Source organism: Protopterus annectens, chromosome 2.part0, assembly GCF_019279795.1.
Source record: "Protopterus annectens isolate FY-2018-M chromosome 2.part0, PAN1.0, whole genome shotgun sequence".
NCBI lineage: Eukaryota > Metazoa > Chordata > Ceratodontiformes > Protopteridae > Protopterus > Protopterus annectens.
In genome coordinates, this window is record NC_056728.1 from 1986763142 (window position 1) to 1986790230 (window position 27089).

The following is a 27089-nucleotide window of genomic DNA, read 5'->3' on the forward strand; positions in this document are numbered from 1 at the left end:
TCTGCAAACTTGTTCAGCCACAGTCCATCTGTGTTGTCCTGTACCTCCGAGAAATATATACCAAACAAGGGAGGTCCCAGGACTGAGCCTTCTGGGATGCCACTTGTAGCTGGTTTGGAGTCTGGCATGGCTCCAGCATTTCTGACCATGTGGGTTCTGTCCTTGAGCCAGTTTGCAACCCATCTAGTGACATAGGGGTTTATACTGAAGCTGGTGAGCTTATCTATAATGACCAAGTGTGGTATTGTATGGAAGGCTTTTGCGAGGTCCAGGTAGGCTGTGTGGACCACCTTCCCCTTGTCAATGGCCTTGGTGACTGTTTCAAATGACTCAACCAGGTTTAAGAGGCAGGATCTGCCCTTAACAAAGCCAAACAAGGTAGGATCCAGTGTCTGTAGGTCCCCAATATCTTTATTTCTGAGGTCCATGATGATCCTTTCCATAGCTTTGCAGACCAAGCTAGTCAGACTTCTGGGGCGATAGTTTGCAGTATCCATTGAGGCACCACCTTTGTGGAGAGGGACCACTGTTGCTGTACACTGCTCTTTGGGTACATATCCTGTGGTAAGGCTGAGATTGAACAGTGTTTTTATGTTTGTGTTCAATTCTTCTTGGGGTTCATGTTGGACACAGCCCAGAACACCATCTGGTCCCATTGATGCTGTGTGTTTTGCTTTGGAGAGGCTGGCTGTTACCTGAGCATCTCAGATGTCAGGGGGCCAGCACTCTGCTGGGATAGATATTTGCCCTTTTGGTGGGGATGGGGGGGGGAGAAGTTTGCACTGAACCTGTTAGCTTGGATGTTGGCAATATCTGTGGGTTTGGTGTATTTTTTGTCATTTTGGACTAATTCTGGGCATATCTGGGAATTCCCACCCAGGTTCCTACCATAACTAAAGAAAGCCTTGTGATTATCCTTAGTGTCCTGTACAATTTTTATCTCAAAGCTGGCCTTAGATGATTTTATGTGTGGCCATAGTTTTTTAATAATACTGACCGGAGATGCCTTCCCTTTTTGGGATTTTGCTCTATCATATAGTAGCTTCCTCCTTGTATTGTATGGTTTGTTTATGGCTGGGGTCCACCAGACAGGATGCCTGCCTTTGGAGGATTGAGTCTTGGTTTTATTTGGGATTGCATGATCCATGCATTCCTCAAGATGTTCCTAGAATGCGTTTATAAAGGGTTCTGAGGTCTGGGCCGTATTTTCCACAGGCGCAGGGGCTGTAAAGGATTCCACTTCAGTTTTGAGGAGTGTGAAATTTGCTTTAGAGAAAAGTTTTTCACTGTGGTTTTCTGGGCATGGCCTGGGGTTGGGATGTGAATATCCAGTGAGATTACTCCTATGGTCTGATCTTACCAGTGAGGGATACACTTCTGGTCTTGGGCATAGTTGAAGTCACCCAATATAATGGTGTTTGGGGAGACCTTCACATTTTCATGTGTTCTCCAGTCGGCCAAGTGTGGTTTCTGGGTTTAGGAGGGTGGTCTGTAGCAGGCTATGAACTGGAAGGCAGTTTTACCCACTGTTAGTTGCACATGGATAGTCTCTGATGCTTCATGCTGTGCCACCAACCTGGGGGTGTGGGTATCTTTAACAAATATTGATACTCACCCTCCTTTTGTAGTTTGTTCCATGTTTTGGGGCTGTAAAGCATGGTATGAGGTGTAACCTGTTAGTGCTAGGGTGCTCTTGGGAGCCTTGAACCAGGTTTCTGTTACTGCACAGATATCAACATTCTCCATGCTGAGAAGAGTTTGGAGTGTATGCATCTTGTGGTTTAGACTTCTGGCGTTGAGTAGCATTACTTCTAGTTTCTTATCCCTTGTGATACCTATGGAGGAAAGGCCAGGGGTGACAGGTGAAAGCCGTCCCTAGTGAAGCATCATGTCTTGTCGAGCATGTCATCCCAGGCTGACAGGCATTGGATCCCCTTTGACTGACACCAATACTTAAGCCAATTGTTGTAATTGATCATCTTGTCTTCATATTGTGGCATCATGCTTGGTGAGGGTAGGATGATACTCAAAGTCATCAAGTTTGCATATACTACATGGTGGTAAATGCTGTTTAGCACTACCTTACATTGCTTAAACATGGCAATCATGCCTCAGGTGGTGCTGCAGGGCTGCCTATGTCGGATGCACATACTACACTCCCTGTACATGTTTGAAAGCAGGCTGTGTCAACTTAGGCATCCCTTTTACTATATGTGGGAGTCAGAGAGTGGTATCATTTCCAGGGTTCCTACTGAGCCAGTGTATGTGCTATGTGTTGCCTCTTTGCCAAGGCCAAGGCATACTGGGCACACCTCCTTCTGCCTACTGGGGCAGGCTTAGGTTGTTCCTCCTCTGAGTCACACTCTTCCTGTGATGGCCTTGGCATGGTATGAGGTGTAACCTGTTAGTGCTAGGGTGCTCTTGGGAGCCTTGAACCATGTTTCTGTTACTGCACAGATATCAACATTCTCCATGCTGAGGAGAGTTTGGAGTGTGTGCATCTTGCGGTTTAGACTTCTGGCGTTGAGTAGCATTACTTCTAGTTTCTTATCCCTTGTGATACCTATGGAGGAAAGGCCAGGGGTGACAGGTGAAAGCCGCCCCTAGCGAAGCATCATGTCTTGTCGAGCATGTCATCCCAGGCTGACAGGCATTGGATCCCCTTTGACTGACACCAATACTTAAGCCAATTGTTGTAATTGATCATCTTGTCTTCATATTGTGGCATCATGCTTGGTGAGGGTAGGATGATACTCAAAGTCATCAAGTTTGCATATACTACATGGTGGTAAATGCTGTTTAGCACTACCTTACATTGCTTAAACATGGCAATCATGCCTCAGGTGCTGCTGCAGGGCTGCCTATGTCGGATGCACATACTACACTCCCTGTACATGTTTGAAAGCAGGCTGTGTCAACTTAGGCATCCCTTTTACTATATGTGGGAGTCAGAGAGTGGTATCATTTCCAGGGTTCCTACTGAGCCAGTGTATGTGCTATGTGTTGCCTCTTTGCCAAGGCCAAGGCATACTGGGCAAGCCTCCTTCTGCCTACTGGTGGAGGCTCAGGTTGTTCCTCCTCTGAGTCACGCTCTTCCTGTGATGGCCTTGGCATGGTATGAGGTGTAACCTGTTAGTGCTAGGGTGCTCTTGGGAGCCTTGAACCATGTTTCTGTTACTGCACAGATATCAACATTCTCCATGCTGAGAAGAGTTTGGAGTGCATGCATCTTGTGGTTTAGACTTCTGGCATTGAGTAGCATTACTTCTAGTTTCTTATCCCTTGTGATACCTATGGAGGAAAGGCCAGGGTTGACAGGTGAAAGCCGTCCCTAGCGAAGCATCATGTCTTGTCGAACATGTCATCCCAGGCTGACAGGCATTGGATCCCCTTTGACTGACACCAATACTTAAGCCAATTGTTGTAATTGATCATCTTGTCTTCATATTGTGGCATCATGCTTGGTGAGGGTAGGATGATACTCAAAGTCATCAAGTTTGCATATACTACATGGTGGTAAATGCTGTTTAGCACTACCTTGCATTGCTTAACACATGGCAATCATGCCTCAGGTGGTGCTGCAGGGCTGCCTATGTCGGATGCACATACTACACTCCCTGTACATGTTTGAAAGCAGGTTGTGTCAACTTAGGCATCCCTTTTACTATATGTGGGAGTCAGAGAGAGGTATAATTTCCAGCGTTCCTACTGAGCCAGTGTATGTGCTATGTGTTGCCTCTTTGCCAAGGCCAAGGCATACTGGGCATGCCTCCTTCTGCCTACTGAGGCAGGCTCAGGTTGTTCCTCCTCTGAGTCACGCTCTGCCTGTGATGGCCTTGGCAATGGTGGGGGGCTGTTTGGCTCATGCCTATGCTGGTCCAGCTGCAGCTGTTTTCACAGAATCATATTATGTAGCATAGCACATACCATGACAATTTGGGTACATGTAGTTGGTGAGTATTGCAAGGCTTCACCAAATATGTCCAAGCACCGGAACCGTGATTTGAGCAGCCCAAACACATGCTCGATTACAGTTCGTGTTTGTGCATGTGCATCATTATGGCGTTCCTGTTCAGGTGTGTGTGCATTTTTGATGGGTGTCATCAGCCACGGCTCCAGTGCATAGCCAGCATCCCCCACTAGGTGACCATGTGGGATGTCCCCATTGGCAAATGTCTGGTACAGCTGCGTCAGATGCCAGATATGGGAATCATGGTAGCTTCCAGGGCAGCCAGCACACACATTCATTATTATGCCCTGGGCATCACACACAACCTGGCAGTTGATGGAGGGGAAGCCCTTGTGGTTAATGTAAGCCCTACCCCGCTCACCGGCTGGTGCTTTGATGCATATATGCGTGCAGTCTATTGCACCCACTACCTCAGGGTATTCTGCTATTTGCTGGAAGAGACGCATATTGCTGGCCAATACCTCACAGAATTGGGGAAATATACATGATCACTGACATGTGCTGACATGGCATCCAGGAACTGGTGCAGTACCCTGGATGCTGATGCCTGTGATATCCCCATCATATCACCAGTTGGTCTCTGGAAGGTACCTGTTGCTAGTATTCTTAGGCCAACACATACCTTGGTTTCCACTGGGATGGGTTCCCCTCTGTTGGTTCTGTGTGTGAGGCATGGCCTGCACAGCTCAACGTTTTGCTGCAGGAGGTCTCTGTCCACTCTATAGCGCTCCACTATCTCCAGCTCATGTAACCCCCTGGTAGGTGACCCTGGGCCTGTACACTCTTCTCCGTCTCCTCACTGTGGGTTGTCTGGCAGCATTTGCATTGTCACCATCCTCAGCATGTTGCATATGTTGCCTTATAACAGCAATGGCAGCCCCTAGCATTTTTTGTCTGAGTGAAGCTTTTTCAGTTTTCACTTCTAGTAGCTTACACCAGTGTTGCAGTGTCTCTTGAGAGAAACACACTGCACTGTTGTTTGCAGAGTTTTAAGTGCTGGGCTGGGGCTAGTGTTCTCCTTGTGTAATTGCCTGATTCTGATTGTTTTCACCTGCTAGCTCTGCTAGTACTCCCTGGTAGCTTCCTACTATTTGCTGTGCTTCCTTTTTCATTTCTGTTTCCTCGGGGGCAGCACTGCGCACATAAGTGCAAACACGCGCACACCAGCTCACACACGCGCACACATGCTTAGACGGACTAAAACTTGCTTATTTGGGTGAAAACGCACGCACACCAGTGCATACGCACTTACAGGTATTTAAACAGCCCCATACATGCTTACTCCGGGTTAAACGCGCGCACTCACACTTCCACGCGCACAATCTGTCTTACTCGGGTTTATGGGCATGCACACGCGCGCATACCCGCTTAGCAAGAAACTTTGGTGTTATCCACAGTATACACCTTCCATTTCTTGGCTTTCCCTGGCCTACCTGTTGACACACCTCTTTCCATTATGTCTTACTGACAGCTAACACATGACACTCTGCTCCAATGAGCTTCACTACTTTCATACATACCCCCCTTGTGATGTCACCTATCTCCTACTCTGTTACTCCCCATATCCTATTCCTACACTCCACTGACTGTGCTTATTTGCTATGTAAAAGTGCGATTCACTATCCTAACACTCATTTACATAGGATTGCCTACTAATGCTTGGTTACATGTCTTAGACTGGGCTTCTCCCCTTAGCAACCTTTACTTGGTGGCCATGTTGTCTTCAGCCTGCTATTCCCTTACATTGTAATTTAACAATTTTCCTAAATTCCATGTTTGTGGGTTTTTTATTTTTCTGGTTTTTGTGGTGCAGCCCGTTTGCGTGGCGCTGCGCTACGCTTAAACATCGGAAATCGCAGACAAAAAAAAAGTATTTTTATTTTAATTTTGCATCTGGGAACATTTCCAATGGCCATATAGTTGGCCATTGGCATACTTCCTCAACCACATGCAACCTTTATTTGGAGCTGACAAGGCTATTTGCAGAACAGTACTCAGTTGTCAACTGAGTACATTTCTGCAACTAACACGGCTCCTACTCGGACAGGTTTGTGCTTCCTGGATCGCAGATTTACCTCATTTGCATGCCTTTCGGCTGCAAGTGAGGTAATTTGCATATCCCAGCCCTGTCCGTGTAAGAGACGTATTAGGAGCTCTCTTACATGCCCCTACAGGCTGTTCCTGGATCGCTCGTCGGACATGATGGCTGCATGGAGTCTTACTCTACTGTTAGACTCCGTGCAAGCCATCGTGAATCCAGCCCAGAATGTCAGTGATGAGCTGAAACTACCCCTCCACTGCTATCAATGGCTACACAGAAATTCTAAAAAGTACTCTGTAAAGAGACAGCCACAACTTCAGTTGAGTTAATATTCAGTGAAAAACACAAATAAATTAAATACAGTACATATGCAAAAGAGCAGATAAAAGTGTACTTAAATTCACTTATACGTCCAGCTGATTTCAGGTAGATATTAGCCGGCCATCTGTGGACCTACAATGCGGCTATAAGCATTTTTTTTTTGCATTTCTTCTGACTATCTCAATACTATTTAACAGTTATCTGTTGCATTTATTGATTTTGTTGAATTTATCACTATTTTTCAGCCTGCACTTGTTAAAGAAATGCCATCCATTTGTTACTGTACTGCTCTTAGGTTGTTTTAACATTACTGTGATATTTCGTATGTTTCTCTGACACTACAAAAGCTGTTTTGAGTTTGCCAAAATATTTCTAAGTCTTGCAAAGTTTTCTGTATTTGTAGAAGTTCTCCTACTTGTATAAGTATAATTCTTACAGTTTATGGATGAGTAGTTGAGTTCTGCCTTTTGTTGTAGACCTCAAAACTAGTTTGTTTTACATTAAGAGGGTTTTATTTTGCTCTTTGGTGGAAGCAGAGGGCTAATTTAACCCATATAAGTTTAGGAACTGCTGGTGGAAGGCTTGTTGTTTATCTGATTAGCCTGAGAGCTTAACTGTCTGAAAGTATTTCATCCTGCTTGTATCTCTGTATTTGGGAACACATGTCTTGTATATAAGCAAACCTCTCCAGTTTAAAATCCTCTATAGGAAACACTTTCCATAGTCTCCTCCTGTTCATAGCTGCTTGAAGAGCTGCCATTTTGTGCATAGGGCAACACCAGTGTAGTTCATCGTATAGTATACTACTAAATACTCTCACTTTGACCTTTAAGTGACTCTCCCCTACTCCTTCCCATTCACTAAGGATCTGGCATAATGGATAGGCACTTCCCTGTCATCTCTGTTTCTAGCCTGGTGGATATGGGCATCCTGAGTCAGTGTAGTAACTGCCTCATGTTCATTGACACCAATTTAATTTTAGAACAGACAAACACAGGGGGTGAGAGATGTATATACACAATGCCATTGGAGGCAAAGCTCTCACATCCACATACAAAAAAATGCAAACCAGGTTGTCAGCGTTACACCCAAAGCATTCTCTACCAGGAAACTAAGGAACAAATACATAGACCCACATATGCAGGGGTACTCACTTGTGATCTACACAAACCTTCAAAACCTCCTAAAAGCATATCTCAGTGGCCTCACACGCAAGCAAAAAAGACAGCACTTCACACAAACGCATAACTATGAAAATCCAACAAGTCCAACATTCTAGTTATTGGGGATTATGTTGTAAGACATACTGATGTCCCTGTTCCAGGTTAACCAAGGAGAATTTTACAGTGAGCTATCTGTCCGGAGCCAGGATTGGCCAGATCATGCATGCACTTAGGTATTTAAACCACAAATACTGTTGATATTGGGTTACTCAGCAGACTATGAGCATACATGTGGGGTACACACATCCTATACATACTAATGCTCTGTCTAATCTGTTTCTATCTATAATTTCCAGGTCAGACAACTGGCATAACTGTAGCCTGGCTCAGCATCTACATGGCTGCCTTCTGGGACACATTTGCAACTTGTCCTCTAGTATGGCTTGCACCACAGCCTGCTGCAGTGCATTAAATGCCAATTGCATATTTTTTGTGAATAAGTTTTGTGGATTCCACAGGGTTTTCTATGACTTTGTGGAATATATTGGCATTAAGATAAAGCACATATGGCAACCACAGAGTGCTTTTAGAAAGTTGTTGGTGAAGTACTTTTTCACATTTAAGATGCATTGTGTTTAGTCCAAAATTATCCAACACAGACTACATAATTACTTGGTCTTGTTAGTGTATGTTATAGAACTGCATCCACCACTGTTGTACTGTTGAAATCCTTCAGTGTACTGCACTGGCCCAACTTTTTTTTTTAATCCGGACCAGTATATGTGTGTAGTTATATAAGTTTACATAGTATATGTGCATGTGTGTGTGTGTGTGTGTGTGTGTGTGTGTGTGTGTGTGTGTGTGTGTGTGTGTGAGTATGTGAGTGTGTGTGAGTGTGTATGTGTACATATATGTATGCGTTCATATATGCATGAACATATGCATATATATAAGGATCTACTTTGAAATCCTGATGCCCATATGATCAATGGTCATATAAGTGAGATGAAAATCGCAAAACTTGAAAAACTTGAACATCAAATTTTTCCCCAGTAAGTAAACACTTACCCAAACGTAAATGGAACTCATACCAAAGTAAATAAAACCCACATATGTGGGGGCTATGCCCCCCCACCCCCCTAACTATATATACCAACTCCAGGATAGCACTACAGTGACGAAAAGGGCATATTGAGCAAATGTTTAGTTACTATGGGAAAAAGTTGACGTTCAGGTTTTTCAGGTTTTACTATTTTCATCTCAGGTATATGACCGTCGATCATATAGGCGTTGAGATTTCGAAGGAGATCCGTAGAAACATATGTTCCCACACACACACACACACACACACACACACACACACACACACACACACACACACACACACACACACACACACACACACACACACACACACACACACACATACACATTCACTAATGATCACACATCAGTATATGTGTACACTATAAAACAATGCAGGATGTCAACATTAATATTATGAGTATCTTACCCATATTCAGATTATGCTTTAAGGGAAAAAAATTAAGTACTATACAGAATATAAAGTAAGCATTTTAGTTAAATGGTATTCAGCTAATATTTAACAAGAGGCAAATCTTTGCATAAATTGTCTAGGCATAAACACGTGAACCTTTATTTGAAGTAGTTTTTAAGTTCAAGATGCCATTAAGCAGTAAAATGTAACATTAAATGTATCATTATTAATAGCAGATAAAATTATGTAGAGACTATAAACATCATTTCAGACATAAATAATGTCCATAAAACAGATCTTGACAAAATGTATTATATGAAATGCACGCACTGTTGTTACTCAGGGCAGAAGACCAATGTTGATTTGCTGTGAAGTTTCAGCAAAGATTTGTGACTGGGGTGGGAACAAAACTGCTGTCATTAGCTATAGCCTTGTGACAGATCATTGTATCACTGCAGTTTAAAAACTCTTAAAAACATTATACATTAGAAAACTTATTTCAGGGAACAGCATGATAAAACTGACATGCATTCTTGGCAGCTTATTTTAGGACTGACAGTTTGACTTGGTAGATTTTTCAGAAAACTCATTTCTGAAAGACCTACCAGCCAAAGCATATAGAAATGTCATCAATACAAATCAACATCTCAGGTAAAGCTTTGTATTTTATCACTATGTTTTTCCAAGAATTACACAAAAAGCTGCCATAGTCTCTGTAAAATAAAACATCAGTTTACCATCATCTACTGCCATTACTGGAATACTAAATGAGCTTCCTGTCACAAAACACAACATTTATCCTGGATACTCATCTGATAAAATAGATGACTGGCTGCATCTCTGCATTCCTTTTTTGTGATGCCAGCAGATTTGAAATGAAAGGCAGCATACAGCCAAACTTACCGCTTTGTGTTTAAGCTATCTTGAAAGCTCCAGAGGAAACATGTCAGTGGATGACTTCTTGTTACATGTAATGCGTTATTACTTTGGGGAAAAAATACCTTGCTTTCAAACAGGGACAATGATCCTTTTGGCTTTCAGTCTAAACTCCTATATTGTCCCATAGTCAGCCTTAGTAGCTACTTTAAATGCTCATCAGTCTTGGTGATCAGAGGTTTGACGGTCAGCTCCCCTCCCCATAAATTATTTATGTCTAGTTCATTCATGTCCCTAGAATCCATATGGAAAAAAGAAATACTGTAAATTCACAATGAAGCCATTCTTTCAAAAATGTAGATATTATAGGCAGGATAAATTGGTCACAACTGAGATTCTCTGGCAGCTGAAATTCCATAAAGCAGTTACCATGGCTGATATACAGCACCTTACTTTTAAATCTGAAAGGATAGACCACATGGCCTACACCTCAACACAAAAGGTTTCTCATCCAAAAAAAAGGAGGTCATTGATCCTCTCTACTCATCCCTCATTAAACGTATTATAGAGTACAATGCCCCATTTGATATGTACCTCACAAGACATTTACAACAATTGGCAAGGCCACAGAAATACCTTACAAAGAAGATCACCAGCCTCAAACAGATGCCCTATGCAGACCATCTCAAAAAATCCAGCTCTGCTCCATCGCATATAGCGTACTCAGAGGCAATGTCTGCCTAACATATAAAGCCATGTCAAACCCACAGCTGTTGGACATGCTACACTTAAAGAAATCCCTATCCCTCTGAGCCACACGCTCCAGGGACCTAAACCTTGTCACCACAATAAACAAAACATGCTGGAGGGATAAGTTCCTGTCCCAGAGACTCACCATACTCTGGACAGACTGCCCATTCATGTTAAGTAGAGCACCTCATTAGCCCTCTTTAAGAAAAATCTTGACGACTGGATGGGAAATAGGAAATTCACCCAGGATATCACTACTGTGGCTCTGCTTGACAGGGCCACAGGAAAACAATTTTGGGGTGGCGAAAAACAGAGAATCTTTATGGCTAGGCTTATACAGGCCCTAGGGCCGATAGCTTAGTACCTACCTATGAACCCATGAACATTGTTAATTTAACTGGTAACCCAGTAGTTTGGCAGATTCAAATGGGGCCATTACTATTCCTTTTCTAGGCCATATGCAAGGGGTCTATATCATATGAGCAAATCACATAAATTGCAAACGCTCATAATATCGAACGTACCAGACCTTGAACTTTCTATTGTGGGGCGCTTTGCCCTCCACACTCCCCACTAAATATATATTCCAACTCTGAGATCACACTACAGTGAGGAAAGGGCAAATATCCCATTCTTCACTGTACCGCAATCTCAGGAAAAGCACTTCGAGGTCTGGTATGTTCGATATTATGAGCGCTCGCAATTTCTGTGATTTGCTCATATGATATAGACCCTATGCAAGACAGCCTAAACTTAAAATATAAGCTGAATGGTAAACTAGTAACTGAGGACACACTTAACAACTATATAAGAGGACTAGAAATATAGAAAATACTGACAAATATATTCATGTCACCGAACATACTGCCAGTATTACAACAAACCCAACTCAAAAACCCATGTAAACCTTCATGGGTTTACCCAAACCATTTCCTCACTCACTAGGTCAAGTAAATCACAAAATATAGAAAGTACCCTGGACTGGATACTAGTCAACAACTCCCCACATCTCTATACATCAGGCACTCTACCTGATGATCTATGTGATCATTGTCTCACCTATATACTCAAACGTAAGGTTAGCTTCTGCTACCAACCCACCTATAAATTTATAAGAAGCAACAAAAACTTTGATCTCAGTAGGTTTAACAATGAACTAAAGGTATGTAACTGGTCAGCCCTAAAATACCCCCCCCCCCAGATGAAGCTGTCACTTACTTTAACACCAAATTCCTCGCTGTACTCTGTTATCATGCCCCTCACGTACTATTAGAACCAAGGTCAATGTTGCACCTTGGCTTACTAAAGATATAAAATCCAAAATCACACTCAGGAATAAAGCATGGGTCATCTACCACACAACCAAAACCCTAGTTGACCAACTTAAATTTAGACAACTAAGAAATGATGCCAAAAAATCTATAACTATGTATAAAAAGAATTATTAACATATCCTACAGCAAGTACACAAAAATAAACCACATAAATTCTGGGCAGGAATACATGCACTCCTTCACCAAGGCCAAACCACCACCCCACCCCACCCCCTCTGCCACCAAACAAAAATCCCCAGAGGATATTGCTAACTCCTTCACTGAAACTATCCAATTTTTGGCTAGCCAGCTCACTCCCACCGGCTCTAATCCAAATACTGCTAATACCTATACCAATACATTGTTTAGCTTCCAATCAGTGTCCACTGAACTCATTAAGGCCCTACTTAGGAAACTAAGATCCACCACTCTGGCTGCTGACCTCCTCCCAGCTGCAGATGCAATTGCATACCCCATCTCAATTCTAATCAATCGATTCATATCAAAAGCCTCCATCCCCACCATATGGAAAATCTCACATCATACCTCTTCATGAGGGGGCAGTTCCACCGAACTGTCTAACTATAGGCCCATAGCTATTTTGTCACCATTAGCTAAAATTATGGAGAAGTGTGTTCATATTCAACTCATGAAATATCTCACACAGAACAAACTACTGTCCAACTCTCAACATGGCTTTAAACCAAATCACAGCACTACATCAGCCCTCCTCTCTTTTACTAACATTACAAACCACAACCGTAACAATAACAAACTTACCTCTGCACTCTTCCTAGACCTCTCCAAGGCTTTTGACATGGTCAATCACAAAATGCTAATGAACACCTTGAAGGCCTTCACATTAGACAATCAGGCACTCCAGTGGTTTGATTACTACCTATAAGGCAGGCAGCAGGCTGTCCTGTGGCAGGGTAAACTATCCTTATGCCTCCCCATCAGGCTAGGAGTCCCCCAGGGCTCAATACTAGATCCTCTTCTCTTCTCCATCTTTATAAATGATCTTAGCTCAATCATTTCAGAGGCTGCCTGCATTCAATATGCAGATGACTCCACCTTGATTTGTTCTGCCACCAGCCCAACAAATCTTACCACAATAACCCAAAACACCTTCAACTTGGTTGAAAACTGGCTACTAAACTAATGTCTAATCCTAAATCCCAACAAAACTAAGTTAGTCCTTTTCTCCCCTACACGTAGGTCCACCCCGACACTCTTCAGCATAACAGCTAGTAATAGAACCATTATCTTCCCAGAAACTCAAACTAAACTCTTGGGTGTCACAACTGATAACAATCTCCGGTTCACAGTGCACATCAATCAAACTATAAAAACCATCAATAAAAAACTTGGCTCTCTCTATAGGATCAAATCATTCCTTAACCCATCTGCAAGAATTGCAATCACCCGCTTCCATCTACTATCTACTCTTCTCTATGCCTTTCCTCTTTTCTCTTACCTGAGCAAAACTGATCTCAATAAATTATCATCTTGTTACAACCATATTGCCAGATTTAATCCTCCACCAAACTCCTAGTTCAGACAGTAAAATCCAACCATGCTGCTGGTGACTCTCTCTTTGCTAACTCTGTAGGAAAGATATGGAACTCACTACCACCTGACCTGACCCTAGAACCTTCACTAACCATATTCAAAAACAAGATTAAATATTACTTTAAATCACACTGGATATGTCCCTGTACCAGCCCTGACTAGTGCCTGTACATCTCACACACCTCTCCTCTATAAGTATACTATCTTCAGCCACCCCTCTCAATATCACAACAGTCAAAACCATAACTAAATCTACTCAATGTATTCTTAATCCTGAAGGTAATATGCTGTTACTACCTGTTTATACATACTTGCATTGATATGTAAGCCTCAGAGGCATTATGTAGTGTTGTATTACTTTGTTCTGTAACCTATGAGTAAATATAACCTGGGTGTATATGCCATACACCAATTGTTCTGACAATTGTATTGTGTACATGTACCTTGGAGTTTTTCTCCCCGGGCCTCCGCTGAAAATGGGCATTAATCCAGTCAGATCATCCTGGTTAACAAATGTAAAATAAAATAAAATAAATAAATAAATAAAAACACTAAGCATTTTGAGCATTTATCAAACAATAGAGTTCATATCAAATAAAGAAACATACATTTTAAATATCCCTTTTGTTCCATAGTAATAGCACACTAGGAGTTGATAAAACAAAAATTGTTATGTCAGTACATTTGCCCACTTGGGCTTTACTGCCTTAGTATGCCCCTCTTGCCATGGGTAATTCTTCATTTAACCACACTTCATCATGAGTAATTGCTATTTTTCCCAATTTACAGATGTAAAACTTCCAATATTGCTGTTAAATTTAAGTGTATTAATTTTGAAAAACATATATTTTCATTCTTGCTATTTATTTGTATTTCCACTTTCTGTTCAGCATTATCACATCTTTTTTGTCTTTAAGCCAGTAGAGGAAATTAAAGTCTAATGAATAGAATACACATCAGAAAAATAACACAGTAAGTGATAAGTTTCTGAATTTTCAGCTTATGCTGATCCATCCACTTCATATTTGCAAGATGATGCCATCCACCTTCCCAGTACTTACTTTATCCCCCTCTCAAAGGTACTTTAACTCTGGCTCAAGCCCATTTAGAATCATATCTACTTTGTCAACAATGTATCTTTGTAATTGTACTATGACTAATGTCACTAGGTAAAGTTTCTCTGTCAATCAATTTAATTCATTATATGTTTCTTTTTCTACAATGCTGTATACAGTGTGATCTGTGACTAATTTTATCTCTGGTTTACCTGAATATACACGTATAATTTAGCATTATTTTGTAGTACTATTATTAGTCATTACTATTGTGTGTGGAGCTTTTCTGCCTGGGTGTTTGCTGAAAACAGGCTTCATGACCCAGTCGGACACTACCCGGTTAACAAATGTAAATAAATAAAATAAAATTGTTAAGAGATCTCATACTTGTTCTGACATATTATTTTGGTCATGTTATTCCTTCATTTCTACTGCACTCATTTTTAAAAATGTTTAACTTCATATTTAATTTTAAATGTCACTTGCTCCCCTGCAAATGCACTGCAATGAAGATTGGAGACCAAAGCCATACATATTATCTATTATTTATTTTTTAAATGGGAAATATTCACAAGACTGATTCCAAGTATGACCCTTATTTTTTCTGGTTACTGACTTACAGCTGTATATCTAAGATGGAAAAAAAAAGAATAGTTAGAATTAAGTCTCTGAAGTGCTTGGTGCAGTTTACTTTCAGCTTGCGTCCTTATACATTATGCAGCGATAGCACTCATTCAGAATACCACATAATAAGTAGTCTTGCCACTTCACTGTAAGATGCTCTTCTGTTTATTTCTCAGCTGGGATAAATTATCTTTACAACCTGCATGTCCTCCCTGTATTTGTGTTGGTTTTCTATGAATACTGGTTTCTTGTCAACTCCCAAACACATGAAGTAGGTGAATTGGTGACTCTAATTTTCACTCAGATGTGCACAAAAAGTGTGTGTGTGATATGGAAAAGGATCCTGGCAATCCACCTTTCTCCTGTACATGCCTAGCAAACTCTGTGGATGGCAGGAGCTCTTCCTGAAGATGCTTTTCAGCAGCATTGGATGGATATAGTAACAGACAAGTGATACATTTAGCAGTAAGTTATGTATTAAAATACATAAGAAAGTCATCATATAACACATTTAGAGCCAGCCAACCTGTTTGGATAACATAAATGCATAAGCAAGTACTAGGCTAACTGCCCTTGTGACTCATTTTAAGCCTAGCCAATCTTCCTTGCAAGGGTGAAAAGCAAGCCCTGTGCCTTGTCTTTCTGAAGTAAATATCTGAACCTTTATGCCAAGCCTCGAACTCCTTTCACCAATCCTCCAACCACAAAGAAAAAGACAACTCTGAGAATGAAGTGAATCTCTATAGTAAACAGAAAAGTTTACCTAATGAACACACATCATGTTCAAATGTGATTTCTGCACATATTTAAATCCTTGTGCATATGCACACACAAAGACATAGTACACAAGTACACACACACAGACACACATAGATTCAAAGAAGAGCCCTATGTATTTTGATTCACATAATATCACAATATCATTTAGCATATGCATTCATACCAAGTTTGAGAAAGTCACTTGATGTCATGTACAAATTGCAGAGAAAGGAAATGAACTATGTTCGGTTCTCAACCTTTGGTAATATTATATTTACTCAGTAATCCTACATAAATGCTAGAGCTATTTTTTGTCATGGCAATGATACCCTCTGTGGCACTGCCAGCCCAGCTATCTAGAATTTTGTAAATAATCATATGTCATTTGTGAATATTAATATGATTCCTATGCTTGTCTTACAAATGTAAGAGAACTATATGTTATGTGTATAATAAACTACTGGTGCAGACGTGTGTGTTGAATTGTATGTTATGTACTGAGCTTCAAGAATGTAACCACAGTGTACTCTACTGGAAAAGAACAGAAACATGTATAAACTATATACCTGTGCAAATGTATGTTTTAATAGAAGAAGCTGGAACATACAGAGATAACTTACAAAACTTTAAGAAAATAAGTTAAAATTAAGTGTTTTACAATGTGCTATAAAAAAGTTAGTTTCAGTGCAGCAAGCAGATGCAATGTCTAGAGCTAGAAGTTTTCATATTGTCTTGAAACAAAAATAATTTCTAGGTTTCAACTGTAAACTGTTTTACTGCTCTGTTACTTCCTAGCAGCTGCACATCTGAGATATACGAATTTTTGACACAGAGATGTTGGTTTCTGTTAGCCTGGGAACTGAAGGCAGGTGACAAAGAGTGAGTTCATCCAGCTGACCCAGCAGTGATGTTTTAATATTAATTTGGGAACTCTCTCAGAGACTGTGCATTTTGCATTTTGGACCTGGAAACATCCTCTCATCAGCTCTTGCTTTGCTAATAGTAAGTAACCAGGGTACAGTAATCTTGGTTAGATATAGATAGGAATATAGTAAAGATTAGTTTAGATGTTTTCTGTATTTATGTGAGACTGTCCTGCAATGTTGTTTTAAAATATTTCCTGTGATTCTGAACTCTGTAGTCATTGTGCTAAGTTATTGAGTATTGTCTTGTTCTTTTATTATTTATTATTAAATATATTTAAACATTTTAATTGTGCCTGGTTTGTTTAGAGATATTTAAGCTCTTAGAGTACTTGCATATGTATTTGGTGACACTGTATAGGCCACTCCTAAATAGCTTTGTCTTGGTCGCACAAAACATTTGGATAACAGTAACATTACACAGTAGAATTGGTCACCCTTAGTAAGGGCCTTATTGTAGCTGATAAAGATAACTACCTTTTAGTCTAGGCAGTAGGGGGCATAGCTGGTAAACCTTGCCAGCTTTTCTCAGGAGTGTGTGGTGTGTTTGTATATAAATTATATCTCAAAGTGTGTGTGTCAGCTTCTTGGGCAGGGACACGAAGCACTGGTTGGACAGAAAGAATGCTGGAGGTTTTGGCTTGACCACTTGGCTGAGATCCTACCCTATAGCTGTGCCAGTGGGGAGTCTTACTGTGGATCTAGAGAAAGAGGGAGGAACCAGTCCCAGACTGACTGTGATCTCTGTGCTCTTAAGGGAAATTGTACTTTACTTTGTGTGTACTTGTCATCCTCTCACTGTTTACGCCCCTCACTGTTGCCAGTGGTGGGGATTGAGGCTCCTTGATTACTGGGCCAGTGCAGGAGCGTCATGACCACTATATATAATTTGAAGGAAAAAATGTTTTTCTTTAGTTGCTTAACCATGTCATGCATCTCAAAGGTCAGAAAAGTTTAGAAAAATACATCAAACTATGTTCACATTTGCTTGGATTTCAAAAGTCTCAGCATCAAATATATAACTCAGTGCATATTCCCTTTAAAGTATGTCTGATTCAGGTTAGGTTAGAAATTATAGGAACTCACAAATAAAACACGCAGAAAACAAAAACAGCAGCAGATTTAATAGATGGTTGAATAAATTCATCCCTTCTTTATATCATATTTCTTCAAAAAAAATCACAAAACCCACACATAAATATATTAAAAGGTACCTCGTGTGATATTTAACATCAATCATAACTCCAGCCATCAATTACATTTAAAAGTGTTTAATCAATTAAATATTTGAACACAATGCAAACATTTTAACATTGCTTATAAATTAAGTTTGAGCAGCATCACATAAAATCTAACCCGATGGCACCATTTTATGAGTGTGGTGTATATAATAAATTATACAAAATCCTTGAGAGCACAAATAAGTCAAAATTTAATAATACATGACAACTTCTTATCAATGGAAGTATGTGATATCAATCACTAGTAAACTTCTTTAATATATGCAAAACCCTGTATATAGATACTGTTATACATGTAGCAGTAAGGGATATTATAACATATTGTTTTTATAAGAGGAACACCCAAAATATTTTAATTATTTACTGAATAACTTGCTAATCAGGTGAGTCCACTTCCAAATATTGTATTTGGGATTTTTTTGTAGTTATTACCTTTTAAAAAGGTGAGAACATTATGAAGAAAAGACCTTTGTGACAAATAGCCTAAATGGAAAAAGCTTCACAAAAGTTAAATTATAAAGATATCATCTGTTTAAAGTGTGATTTCAGGCAACATTATTCTGGGCAATGCTAATTTTCTATGGAGTTCTAGTGAGAAAAGGATTCAAGAACCAATCTTTAAATATTTAATTAATCAGTTAATTAAGATCTCAGTAGACTATGTTTAAAATTTGGCAAATGCTGCAACATACACTGAAATTTCTATAACACCTATTTTGCTGGTGAGCAAAAATACTGAAATAGATGATGTTTAAAAGGGAATTCAGGTATGAAAGCATGACTTGCATGTACAAATCAAGAAAGGTAGCAAATTCCAAAGGAAAGGTGATAGGCAGGCAAGTGAATGCCTCCTGGAGCTGTCTCATTGAACCCTTGCAAGGACCAGCGACCGCTTGATGTAATGTTCTGAGCTTCATGGCAGGAATGTAGGAGGTCAGGGATTTTTACAAATAACTAGGACTCAGATCATGTATGACACTGTAAGTTATAGCTAGGATTATAAAGACTGACCTGACCAGCAACTTCTTGCTATAATGATCTGAGCTGCCAAGTGGTAGGGGTGCAGGAAGTCATGAGTGGAAAGTAGAGTCTGTATGAAAATGTAAGTCATGAGCACAGTTTTAAAGAATATCTTAACCAGCAATCCCCTGATATCATGACTGGAGCTGCTTGGAAAGGTACTAGAACTCAGGAGCTCCTACAAATAAGTAGTAAGCAGACCGTGTTTAATGCTGTAAGTTATAACTAAGATGTTTAAGACTGTAAAGAACAAGGCATCAGAGGCACTCTACCAGCATCTGGAAAGTGAGGCAGTAAATGGCACAAAGAAACTGCATCAGGTTGCATGGCAAAGACAGAAAGATGAAGATAGTCAGACACCCTTCATAAGGGATGCCAGCAACACCATGCTCACCAGTCCACAGGGCATCAAACGCAGATGGAAGGAGTACTTCCAGCAGCTTCTGTTAGATTTTATTAATATTAGTCTGAAATTAATTATGTTGTAAATATGCTGAAAGAAAAGGCTTGCTTAAATGCAGAAACAGAGTTTAGTAATATGTGATCAGCAGTCATACTAAATGACCATGGCTTGGAAAAGGAATCTGCTGAATGGACATATTTCCCTTACAGACTCAGAAACAGGATGTATGCAAGAGCAAAAATACAAAATCTGCTTTTAAAGAATGGACAATGACACCGTGACAATGTGTTTTCTCAGAAATATGTTTTTCTGCATGAAAAACAGGATATGGCACAAGAACAGATGTTTTTTATACAAAGATCCAAATAAACTACAGGATGTTCACACTGTCAGAAAAGCTGATCTCTGACAATGTGTTTTCTCAAAAATATGTTTTTCTACATGGACATCAGGACACTGTTACAGGATATTCCCACTGTCAGAAAAGCTGGTCTCTTACAAGACATTGTTAAACAAGGAAGCTTAGTATTGTTTCTACAGGATAAGCAATTCTCTAAAATAGAATACAGAACAATGTGTTTCCTCAAAAATATGTTTATGCATGACTAAAAAGTGTATATAAAGAGCTGTATAAATCCAGCTATGTTAGAGGTATGGTAGGGACACAAGTCCTAAGGTAAATGTTATATCTCTCACATCATCTGTACTATATGAGAAGTAAAGTTGGAACAGTACTTTTAAGCTGCAACGTGTTTCCGTTTGGTTTATTATAAAAAGTTATTTGTTACTGCTCTCTAAAGTTGATGCTGCAAAGTATATTCTCTCATCAGTGTATATTATGCAATTTTCTGTATGCAACAGACTGTGAATGCAAATATAACCAGGCTTTGAATTTTAGCAGAATCCAGCCAGCAAGACTGAGTGTCTTAAGAACATTTCAAATCCATCCCACAGCAAGAAGCAGCAAGCAGTAAGCAGAGAGAGTTCAAAATATTTTTTCAGCTTCTAAATGAAGAAAATCTCACAGAAGCTGAACTGACCCAGACAGAGCCTACAATGAGAGTAGAGGAGGAGCCCACCCTAGAAAAAGTAAGAAAGGCACTAAGGAAAATGAAGTCAGGGAAAGCAGCAGGCTCAGGTAGGAGCACAGCAGATATGACAAAGATGCTGGCTGAGATACGGGAGAAATGGCTCCTGAGGGTACTAATAGCAGTGTGGAGAAAGACGTAGCCTAGATGACTGGAGAATAAGCATTCTAGTAGTAGTGTTCAAGAACAAAGGGGATATTCACAACTGTGGGCAGTACAGGGGTGTCAAACTCCTGTCACATTGCATGAAAGTCCAGGAGAGGGTGACTGATAAACAAATACACAGAGTAGTTGAAACAAGAAGATAGAGATGAGGGAAGAGTCTAGCTGGGCATTCCAAGACTTGGAGAAAGCATATGACAAGGTCCCAAGAAAGTTTATTTGGGCAGTCCTGTGGTGGTTCAAAGTCCCAAAAACACTGACAGAATTAGTGCAAGCCATGTACAAGGATCCACTTACTCAAGTACAAACAGTGTTTGGTCTCACAGAAGGGTTCCAAGTTAGAGTGGGTGGGCATCAGGGTTTAGTTCTAAGTCCATTGCCATTCATACTGGTGATAGCCTATATTAGCAAACAGGTTGGAGGGGACAGATCAACAAAGATGCTGCATGCAGATGATACGGCATTACAGGCAGACTCTGAGCAAGAACTTCAGCAAATGATAAGGGAATAGAATGCAAAACTGAAGGCACATGGGATGAAACTGAGTGCAGATGAGGCAGCTGTAATGGCAGCAAATGTGGGAAATTAGAAGAAGATGAGAACTGAGAAGGGAAAATAGTGGAACAGATTAACAGCTTCAGGTATCTGGGAAAGGTGTTTGAGAAGGAAAGTTTGAATGAGGAGGTGTGCATACAATGATAGAAAAGAAAATAAACTATATTAATATTTTTATTTTCATGTAGTATATATTTTTACTATTTGCGTTCACTTCAACATTAGATAAATTGTTCAATTCCTGAATTCCCTTAAATTTGCTCCTTCTCCTCCTGAACACTGTTCTGCACATACTTTTTCACATAAACTTCATTTATTTCTATGTAATTTGATCCTTCCCTTTCCTACAGATCCCACTTCCAGTTCTCTTATATAATTTATAATATTGATATACTTCCGTTACAACTGGATTAGACTTTGGTTTCCATTTCCTAGTAAAAATGTTTTTGCAGCCAATAACATTATTCTTAGTAAGGTCTTACTATGCTTGAACAATTCAAACTTGGGGCTGGTATAATGATTAACGTCTTAAACTCAGAGATGCAAGGTACAGGGTGTGATTATGATCTCTGATTATTGACTAGGCTTGTAATATTCTACAGACTGATAGCCTAGAATTTATCTATGAACCTATATCACAATCAAAATAATTGTTTCCTTAGTTATAACTATTTGTCCCCCCAAACATTTCTGACAAAATATTTTGAAAGGAATTTTTTAAATCTGCTAACTCATTGCATTCTCCAAAATATGCTCACAATTATCTTTCTCTTTCCCCTCACATCTCTAGTATTTGCTAACTACCTGAGGAAAAAATGTCTGAAGTCTGCTTGGCACTTTTGTGCTTATATAAAGAATGACACAGGGAAGAGACACACCTGTACCTCTGCCAAAGAACTCCTCAAAGCTATTTAGAAAATACCATCAAGCATCACAATCTGACACGTGAACAGTAATGAAAGTGTGTTGATGCTGAACATTATTTTAGTATGTAGAACGAGGCACCAAAAAATATATATCATTGGCTTATTTGCTGCATACTTGAACTCAGCACGATATCCATCCCTAAATTTACAGTATATTGAAAATCCACTATATTCATTAAAGTAAATACCTGTTTAACAAAACAAGATTATAGTGTATTACATAACTATATATTTGATGCTTCCAGTATGGGCATGCATGAAGAACAGCTATGAGTTCTACAGTATCCATTTTAACAGCATAATGTTTGCCCAAATTAAATGCATTGTAATCAGTGTGTCACTACACTTAGAATTCTATCAATATTAAATTAATCTGCAATGAGTTTCAGAATTTATTTTACAGATGAGTTTATGTCTGCTGGCTAATATTTTTTTCTTCAGGTAATACTATTAATGAAACTGATTAACTACTTAATGAAATAATTTATAAATTATGTATCCGTACAAAAGGAAGTAATATGCTGGACTTCCATTTATATCATATACTTATAAATGATAAGTTGATTATAAATAATTGTAATAAAAATATATGTCGAATAGTATTTTGGGCTTTCAGCCTAAATTTAAGAGATTGTACAAGCTGATGTATCACCAGCCACAGCAGGATAAATAACATCTCTGTAAGTGGCCGATCTCATAGTAAGAGACATTTGACCCCAATTAGCTTATTTCCTATACATAAGGCATTACTTATACGACTAAAACATTGATGAACATTATGTAGTGGTTTGTGTTTCAAACAACTTATAATTGGCATAATATGTTATCCTGAACATATACATTATGCTTGCTTCTGCATCAGACCTCGGTGATACAGCAAACAATAAAGTTTAAGAGAGAATCATGGAGACCTGCTACCAATTCTAAAATATATTAATGTACTGCTGCACTGCAATACTTTGAAATGTTACATTGATTCTGAACCCTAATGTAAACTCTCAGAATAAAGACACTGCCCATTATAGTCAAATGCAGGGGCAGCTCATGCTATAGGACTGCAGGACTGCAGCCCCCCCCACCTGTAAAATGAATAAAATAAATTCCCCCCACATAAAAAATAAAATTAAACTTTCATGCCTAGTCCCGGACTCCGCGCATGCATACTTGGTTCTGACTGCTGTGTTAGGCAGACCAGAACTCCACGAATACATGCGTGCTCATTCCTGAACTCCAGACTGCTCTGTTAGGCAGTCCAGATAGGGAAGGCAGGAAACTCTGCCCTTCCAGCCCAGAGGTCTCTGTGGTTATGACCATACAGACCGGAAGGTCACCTGACTGCATCGCCCGCAGACTGCAGGCTCCAGCCTACTCAAGTCTCTCGGGGACCCAACAGCAGGATGCTCCAGCCTACTCACGTCTCACCGGAGACCCAACAGCATGCAAGGGCCATTATGGAGGACAGAGACAGGTGATCGCTGCAGAGGACTTAGCCATAATGGAGAGCAGAGACAGATGGAGGACTTAGCTGGGCTACTGCAGAGGATCGCTGCAGGCCATTATGGAGGACAGAATCTGCAGGTAGGGTGTGTGTGTGAGTGTGTGTGTGTGTGTGTGTGTGTGTGTGTGTGTGTGTGTGTGTGTGTGTGTGCGTGTGTGCGTGTGTGTGCGTGCACCATTGATCTAGAAAGCAGACACAGTGGGCTATTCAGGGGAGGAACCAAGCAGAAAAAGGTCTTTCGAGGAGACGGCCACTGTTGCTGCAACTCTCAGTACTCTATGGTGGTACCGTGGTGGGCAAGAGGATAGCACGTTGCGATCCAGAACACACAAAGACTTGCCATCTCCCTGGAGGGTGCTAATGAATACTGCATGTATAGGCTGTACTCACAGACATAAAGCAATGGGCCCTAGAATTTTAGGTAAAGTAGAGAGACCAGAGAATTCCTTCTAAAATCACTGATCACCAGTAATGGCTCCATTCATCCCTGCACATTAAGTTATAATGACAGCTGTCCTCAGAGTAAGAATGTGACACATTTAGGAGCAGTGGTGTATAAAGAGTAGGCTGCCAGGGTGGTAGGGAAGTATAATAAGATTTTAAAAAGGTGTGTGTTTATATGTTTGCATTGCTCTTAAAAGGAGCCCTGGTTTAGACAGACATGTTTGAAGCTGGGTAGGTAGATGTTCAATCTGTGCTGTTGGGTAACATGTAACTTCTTTTCATATATATAGTATAGCGGACTGGAAATGAATAAAGCTCACACAACACAACAGGCTGTGTGCTGGATAAACTGCAGATGTACATTTTTTGGTAAACATAAATTAAACAACTCAGTCTTTAGCAAGTGCAGGATTTTCTTCCTATCACATTTCTTGATTTCTTTCTCCCTTGATCTGTAGTGCTTGGCTCTGTGTTTTTTTTTTTAGTCTTGATATTTTTAATCCCCTTTTTGACTTTAGTTCCTCAGGACAGACACTGACTGTAACTAATTTGACAGGAATAAAATCCCCAAAGTTTCTGTAAATGCATTGTAATGAAGAAATAGGACAGTCATTTTCTACTGATGCCAGCTGTTGGGATTTCTAGGTAGTTGTTAAAACCCCTTACATTCAGACACACACGGGTCCTGAGAGGTAGGTGCAGTTCCCTCCACAGCTGAGTCCACTAATGGAAGTTACAGAGACAAAACATCTATTGTAGGGATTCTCTTTGTCAGCTGAGGTCTGCCTCAATATCCAGTCATGTGACACTAAACTACAGACCCCTATGTCTCAGTCAGAAGCAGGTGGTTTTCTCAGCAGCTTATTTTTCTTTCTACTGTGTTTAGGAACAGAAAACTATTCATAGTATAAGCAGCACCAAACAGATTGAATTAATGAAAATGTGTGTGGCAATTGACTGAAATTGTATATATATGTCATGAGCAGTAGTAACTTTTATTTAGTATTTATTTCATAAATTAGTTCTGTCTGACTTGGTCTGTTTCTGTTATTTTTGCTCTTTAATGTTTTCCTTATTGTTACTTGTTTGCATTGCATACAGTGTCTTTGCTTACTGTTAATGTAACAAGATGGTGACTGAAAAGTCATCCTGACTATGCCTTTCTCTTCCTATTTCTAATGTACTCCAGTTCTGAGTTAGTATGGAGTAGCAGTGGCAGTATTCTGGTTAGCAATCAGACATTTTGTAACCATTTTAAAAGGTGTGTGTGTGAAATGCCCCAAGTGCTATACAGTGGTGGGTAGATAACAGGCTTGAACCCTGTACCTTGGGCACAGGTGGCAAGAGCCTGAACTCCCTACCCACTACCATTTGTAAAAAGAAAATTGCTGATTTTTCCCCTCATACTTGTTCTGTTCCTCATAGAATCTGTGGCTTCCTTATTTTTGTGTCCTTGCAAAGTCAGTAGTGCATTGATGCAGTGGTAGCATTGTTGCAGTTACAGGTTCTCTAGTTTGATCCTTGGCTGGGGTACCTTCTGTGTGGAGTCTGTATGTCCTCCCTGTGTTTGTGTGGGTTTCCTCTGGTGTTTCCCATCTTACAAAGACATGTGTCTGTCTAGAGTGTTTCTCCCTGGGCCACTACTGAAAATTGGCTTTGGTTCCAAGTCAGACTTTTCTGATTAGCAAATGTTAAATAAAAATGACAAGCATTTGAAATTCAGACTTCATATTCTTCAGAAAGTACATGGTAACACAAAAGCTTTTATTCTAGCAATTTTCTAAGTTTATAAGATGGATATTTGAAATTTGTCCCTATTTTTGGGACTATATTCCCCCATTAATGGCTTTGTCCAGGTTTTTTGTGCTAAGGTTGAGAGCTATGATAAGAACTGAATTCAGTGAATATGTTTGGGGGCTGTATTTCCCCCATTATTGGCTTTGTTCAGGTGTTTTGTGCTAAGAGGTTGACAGCTATGGTGAGAACTGAATTCACTAAATGGTAGCCATTTAATTTTCAGTCTTCCTCTTTTTCACAAAACAGCTGATCTGGCATAGTGGTATGTTACTCTGATTGTTTTGCACAGGGTCCTGGGTTTATGAATTGGCAGTGAAATGTATGGTGGTAACACATCATTTTATTCTAGCAACTTTCCAACATTATAAATGTGTCCCTGTTTTTTGGGCTTTTGTCCCCCTCCATAAATTTTGGCTTTTTCCAGATATCTTCTGCTGCAAAGTTCAGAGATACAGCTGAGTGAGTAGATTTTACAAGGAGCTGAGAGCTTCAGGGGAGCAAAGGTTTAGTGCTGCTTATGCTGCTCTGCTGGCATTGTTAATAGCATGACAGGTAGCGTACTTGCTTTTGATGCAGAAGGCTGTGGGTTCTACTCCCACGGTAGACAGATGCATTGCTGATACTGTACTGTGTTGCAAAGGGTGTGGATGCTGTTTTCCTTTTTGGCAAAGATACCTAGTAACTATGAACATGTTATCAGTTTGCCATTCATTCCCTTTTGCAATATTACTAGCTTATCATTTTTTTAGTGTAAGATAGGCAATTTATACCTCAAGGGCAATAGGCACATTATTTGTAGATTAAACAATGAAATATAAAGTTGTTTGCTAGCAGCAGCCTCTTCATTAGTTAGAGATCTCTTTAATGTGGAATTATTTAGATGACTTTTACTTCTTCAGAAATTGTGCATATTTACTGATACTGGTGGACTGTAGAAGTTTGAGTAGACTTTTATGATGGAAATGTTCTGAATTGGGCAGTTTTGTCATTATTGGTGCATGTATTTTGTTTCATTGTTTACTGGAAAAAAATTTAAAACAATAAATTTAAAATGCCCTCTAAAACTGTACTGTATTGTACAAGGAATATA